This window comes from Bison bison, unplaced genomic scaffold, assembly GCF_000754665.1.
Source record: "Bison bison bison isolate TAMUID 2011002044 unplaced genomic scaffold, Bison_UMD1.0 scf7180017864499, whole genome shotgun sequence".
In the NCBI taxonomy this organism is placed as follows: domain Eukaryota; kingdom Metazoa; phylum Chordata; class Mammalia; order Artiodactyla; family Bovidae; genus Bison; species Bison bison.
This window is the reverse complement of record NW_011495058.1, coordinates 4,376,083-4,381,005: the sequence shown is the minus strand read 5'-3', so window position 1 is coordinate 4,381,005 and position 4,923 is coordinate 4,376,083.

Sequence of the window (4,923 nt, the reverse complement as noted above, 5' to 3'; positions counted from 1 at the left end):
ATGGACGGAGGAGCCTGGTAGGCTGCAGTCCATGGGGTCACTAGGAGTCAGACACGACTGAATGACTTCACTTTCACTTTTCACTTTCATGCATTGGAGAGGGAAATGACAACTCCAGTGTTCTTGCCTGGAGAATCTGAGGGACGGGGGAGCCTGGTGGGCTGCCGTCTTTGGGGTCGCACAGAGTCGGACACGACTGAAGCGACTTAGCAGCAGCAGCAGCAGTTTAGCATTTGCCATTTTTCACCTTAGTAGTGCAAAAACCTCTTAACAAATGTCCTATCCTTTTCTTCCTTCACTTCACTTTTTCTTAAATACAATTCTTGATATATTTTCCTTTAACCTCATTGACTTTAGAATAAAATCCAGATCCTTAGCATGGTGTAAAAGCCCTACATTTTTCTGGCTTTTGCTCATCTCAGGTTTTGTTTATTCTCCTTACCACCCCTGAAACTCAATCTTGCCTTTGCTCATGCCTTTGCTTGGAACATTCCTCCATCTTAGCTTCTTTTTGGCTAACTTTTAATCATCCTTCAAGGGCCAACCCAAATATCACTTTCTTCAGTATGTCTTCCTTGACAGCCCTGATTTGGATGCCTTGTATCACCTAGTATATTCTGCTATCATCAGTCCTTGTCATGCTCAATTGTGTTGATCTCCCTTGGTTGTCACTCTGCTTGGTACAGTACTTAGTACCCTGAAAATGTCACTTGGCAAATGAAAAGAACTCATTTTTAGATAGGCAGTGTGGTCTGTGGAAAGATTTGAGTTTGAATCCAAACTCCTTACTAGTTGTGTGATCTGGGTGAGGGATTTAATCTTATCTATTTTGTCATTTGTAAAACTGAGAATAGCAAAACCTATTTTACAGGTTGTGAATTAACACTAATTCAATGATGTATAAAAAGGTACCTAGTATGTAATAAACTGGAGAAGGCAATGGCAACCCACTCCAGTACTCTTGCCTGGAAAATCCCATGGACGGAGGAGCCTGGTAGGCTTCAGCTATGGGATCTTGAAGAGTCAGACACGACTGAGCGACTTCACTTTTACTTTTCACTTTCATGCATTGGAGAAGGAAATGGCAACCCACTCCAGTGTTCTTGCCTGGAGAATCCCAGGGACGGGGGAGCCTGGTGGGCTGCCATCTATGGGGTTGCAAAGAGTCGGACACAACTGAAGTGACTTAGCAGTAGCATGTAATAAATAGCCAGTAAATATTAATTTCTTTCCTTAACAGGAAGTTCATTTTCTCACTTGCCATTCTCCATTTCATTGATTCACATTTTGATGAAAATGGAATCAGGTTGAAAGAAACTGGTTCTCATCACAGACAATAGTAATCTCTTTAGTGATTTATACATCCTGTTTAGGAATTAAAGAAATATATCGAAGCCCACAGACTTAGGGAAAATGGATGCAAATTTTCTGACACCTGTAAACAGAAAAACTGCCTGTTAACTCTTTATGAAGCAAGTGTGTTAGTGAATAAAATCTAGTTTACAGTGAACTGGGGTTGCAAAGAAGGCAGTATTGACTCATAAAGAGCACATCTAACCAGAGAATCTTAAGTATTAGCATCTATAAATTATAAACTACCAAACATTAACAAATTATTCACCTTTGTTAGATTCAACCCAGTAAGACACAGTGTGCTATTGTTGTTTAGTTGCTAAGTTGTGTCCAACTCTGCGACCCATGGACTGTAGCCCACCAGGCTCCTCTGTCCATGGGATTTCCCAGGCAAGAATACTGGAGTGGGTTGCCATTTCCTCCTCCAGGGGATCTTCCTGACCCAGGGATCAAACCCCCATCTCCTGCTTGGCACTGAGCCACCTGGAAAGCCCCAGTATTGGTTCTCAAAATGTGATCCCTAAACAGCAGCATCAGTACCACCTAGAACTTGTGAGAAATGTAGATTCTGACCTCCAGCCTACACCTACTGAATCAGAAACTTCGGTGGGGCCCATCAAGCCCTTCATGGGAATGTGGTGCACACTAAAATGTGAGAACCACTGGTATAGTATAAACTATGGTCTATAGTTCAGTGTTGACTGATTATTGCCTAGTAGTCTCCTCCGAGGAATTGTACTTGCTCAAAATGAGCTGCATCACCCAAGTTTAACCCCTTTACAGCAGGCAGCCTCCTTCAAAGGACTGGTGGAAGTAAGATAGCTGCCCAGCTGCTTTGCCTTAATTTGGGACAACTCTCTAAAGGGTTATTCCAGGTCCAGAATTTTCTGTGTGATTAACACCAGTGTTTGAACTGTGTGGCAGTTCAACTTCTCCCTCTACTTAATCCTATTTCCTTCATTTTCTCATAATAATGTTGCCAAGAATATCACTGTGGAATCACAGTAAACTTCATGAAGGTAAATTAGAATCTGGGGGTTGTTGTTTAGTCACTGAGTTGTGTTGAACTCTTGCAGCCTCATAGACTGTAGCCTGCCAGGCTCCTCTGTCCATGGCATTTCCCAAGCAAGGATACTGGAGTGGGTTGCCATTTTCTTCTCTAAGGCCTTATCCTGACCCAGGAATCAAACCCACGTCTCCTGCGTGGTAGGCAAATTCTTTACTAGTGAGCCACCCCAGTGAAGCCTCAGAGTCTGCTGGGAAGCCTGATCTAAGACGATGGCCATTCTCTGAAAAAATTTAGTTAGTTTTTGATAGGGCAATATATTCACATGTACAATATTTTAAAGGTTCGAAGGATATACAGTGAAAAGACCCTTCCCATCCCTTACCCAATTATCCATTTTACCTCGATAGGCAATGTCAGTATAGTAGAAATATTTTAGCCTTTAGAGAGGAGGGTCTTAATCATTACATAGATTCCAGGAGTTTTTAATTTCTATGTTTAATTTTAAATTCCCCTTTAACACTGCAGTACTCCCCTCAAATAATATAAAGCTGTTAAGAGACAGAAATTTTCTTTTAGTCACTCTAGTTATAGGACAAATTCTTTTTATTTTTGAAAATATTCCTGGAGGTTGATGCCAGATCCCAGTAGCTGGGCAGCCATTTACATGAGCCAGAAGCTGTCAGATTCTAATGAGGTCAGTCAGGATGCAGTATCCACCTACCTACATTGAGCTTTGTGATTCTGAGGCTGGGACTCTGCAAACATTTCTGCTTTGCCTTCTGCTTCCCTGCTAAGGCTTTGCCCGTTAGGAGCACTAGAGGGAAACTGTAAGAGTGGAGGAAGAAGGGACTTGCTCCTTTCTGTTCCTCTGAGCGTCATCACCCACTCAGCGCTTCTTTACTCTGGCAGCAGCGGTTCCTTTTGTAAAAGCAGCTAAATCAGTTTTCTCAACAGTCTCATTCCTCCCTCCCCCTTCACCAGCAACCAGCTCCTTTCCCAGAGGTTTGAGTTCTCTCTAGTTCCACGGGGCCCTTCCTCTAGGTTTCTAAGGTGTTCCCTTTGTTTCTTCAGGGTAGCTATTTGTTAACTTCCATGACACCTTAGAGTTCTCTTTTTACCATTTAGCAGTTAACAACTTTATATCCAGTTAACAGTACTCTGTTAGTACTCTTTGTTAAAATAATCATATGTTTCCTGCACACTGTATGGACCCTGATTGATGCTAAAGCTGAAATTCCAGTACTTTGGCCACCTCATGCGAAGAGTTGACTCACTGGAAAAGACTCTGATGCTGGGAGGGATTGGGGGCAGGAGGACAAGGGGACGACAGAGGATGAGATGGCTGGATGGCATCACTGACTCGATGGACGTGAGTCTGAGTGAACTCCGGGAGTTGGTGATGGACAAGGAGGCCTGGCGTGCTGTGATTCATGGGGTCGCAGAGTCGGACACGACTGAGCGACTGATCTGATCTGATCTGATGAGATATATATATATTTCTAACTTTTTATTATGGAAAGTTAAAGATATACAAAGTAAAGAAAACAGTAAAATGAACCTGATGTACAATGTCATACAATTGTAATGATCATTAATTCATGGCCACATTTATTTTATTTTACGTTCACATTTACATCTGCCCCTCCCCTAAGAGGGTTACACTGAAACGAATTCAAAGTAAAGGAAAGGGACAATAAATATTTTTACAGGAAAATAGTTTCCTTACAAAAACGGGTCATCTTGAATTTGTACAATATACATTCATTGCTTACCTAAACAGGGAGACAAAAAAGAAGAGCAGGACTTCCCTGGTGGTTTAGTAGTAAAGAATCCGCCTGCCAATGTAGGATATACAGGTTTGATCCCTAGTCCAGGAAGATCCCAAAGTACTGTGGAGCAACCAAGCTTGTATGCCACAACTACTAAGCCTGTGCTCTAGAGCCTGGGAGCTGCAACAGCTGAAGCCCCTGGGCCTAGGGCCTGTGCTCCGCAGTGAGAAAAGCCATTGTAATTAGAAGCCTGTGTGCTACGACTAGAGTAGCCCCTGCTCACCACAACTAGAGAAAAGCCCACAGTAACGAAGACCCAGCACAGCCAAAAACAAATAAATAAATATTTTTTTTAAAAAAAGAGCAAACAAAAAACAAGCAGAACCAAGAAAACAATAAAGATTTGGAAAAAAAAAAAAATGGAGAAGGAATTGGCAACCCATTCCAGCATTCTTGCCTGGAGAATCCCATGGATGGAGGAGCCTGATGGGCTACACCCATGGGGTCTCAAAGAGTCAGAGACGACTGAGCGACTAACATACACACACACACACACACACACACACAGAAATAGAGAATAAGATCAATAGGAAAAAATGAAATCAAAAGTTGGCTCTTTGTAAAGTTCAACAAAATTGACAAATCTTTAGAAAAGAAAAAAGATTCAAATTACTAAGAAGTTAAAGAGGGTAAATCACTACTGAGCTTACAGAAATAAAAAGGACTATTGGAATCCTTTTGAACAACTGTGTGCCAGCAAATTAAATAACCTAGATGAAATGGGTATTCTTA